Source organism: Tupaia chinensis, unplaced genomic scaffold (genome assembly GCF_000334495.1).
Source record: "Tupaia chinensis unplaced genomic scaffold, TupChi_1.0 Scaffold144336_1, whole genome shotgun sequence".
NCBI classification, from domain to species: Eukaryota; Metazoa; Chordata; class Mammalia; order Scandentia; family Tupaiidae; genus Tupaia; species Tupaia belangeri.
Genome location: NW_006204194.1, coordinates 1660659 through 1660874, shown reverse-complemented (window position 1 = coordinate 1660874; position 216 = coordinate 1660659). Strand labels below are relative to the sequence as shown.

Genomic DNA, 216 nt, shown 5'->3' with positions numbered 1-216 from the left:
CCGCGGCAACGAGCGCTGCGGCAAGGCTCGGCCACGGCCGGCCTCACCAGGGGCCGGGGCAGTCAGGGCTGGCCTCCGGGGCCAGCAGAGGACAAGAGAACCAGTACCCCGCAGAGAACCAGTACTCCATCCCTGAGGCAAGCCCGGCCCCCAACCCGAGGGCTGGCCCACACCCATCTGCCGCAGATCCTAGCTGCCCCCGACAAAGATGGCACC

At 70.4% G+C, this 216-nt stretch overlaps 1 protein-coding gene across 2 annotated transcripts in view; it reads right to left on the bottom strand.

Moving 5' to 3' along the window:
• Positions 1-216, bottom strand: part of PEG3 (paternally expressed 3) — a 30058-nt gene that overhangs the window by 29148 nt on the left and 694 nt on the right. The gene's annotated exons all lie outside the window — the stretch shown is intronic.